Here is a 651-nt window from a genome sequence, read left to right as displayed (position 1 = left end):
TGAGCAAGTCTCGCTTTGATTCAGGACTCTTACCTCTCAGCAGCATCTCACTATGAAAGATTGAATTTGATCTCATTTCATTCTCAGCTCGGGGTCTGTGCGGCTCAATGGCACTTCTGGCTGTCTCCCGCTTCACAATCCATCAGTACTGAGAAAGCAATGGGGAACATTACTCACATGTCGTGTTCTTTAATTTTTTGGAAAACTTGAATGTATGTATTTTCTTCCAAAACAAGGAAACCAAGCCACTGCTAATGTCGAGCTGAAATAGCTCAGTTGGGAGAGCGTTAGACTGAAAATCTAAAGGTCCCTGGTTCAATCCCGGGTTTCAGCAATTTCGCTTCCTTATGCGTCCCTTGCCTTGGTTCTGATTTTCCAGTTGCACAATTTACTTTGAGATTATTTCCCAAGCACCAGTGGATTGAATTTGAGAAACAACACAGAGTCATTGACAACACAGAAGGTGGTCATTTGGCCTATCACGTCCATGCTGGCTCTCCCCGGAGCAATCTGGTCAGTTCCACTCACCAGCTCGATCCCTTTCCTCCTGCAAGTTTCTTTCCTTCAAGTATCCATCCAGTTTCCTTTTCAAATCATTGATTGTCTCTGCTTCCACCACACTCGTGGGCCAAGACATTACCAGCCACAACA

General features: G+C 44.9%; 1 non-coding gene across 1 annotated transcript; it reads left to right on the top strand.

Annotated features, from left to right (window-relative positions):
• Positions 1 to 261: 261 nt before the first annotated feature.
• Positions 262 to 334, top strand: trnaf-gaa (transfer RNA phenylalanine (anticodon GAA)). Its single transcript has one exon. It is a non-coding gene; the product is annotated as a tRNA-Phe (tRNA).
• Positions 335 to 651: the final 317 nt, after the last annotated feature.

The sequence above is a fragment of the Heterodontus francisci genome, unplaced genomic scaffold (assembly GCF_036365525.1).
Source record: "Heterodontus francisci isolate sHetFra1 unplaced genomic scaffold, sHetFra1.hap1 HAP1_SCAFFOLD_172, whole genome shotgun sequence".
NCBI lineage: Eukaryota > Metazoa > Chordata > Chondrichthyes > Heterodontiformes > Heterodontidae > Heterodontus > Heterodontus francisci.
Note: the sequence above shows the minus strand (reverse complement) of the source record. Positions and strands in the feature narration are given on the sequence as shown.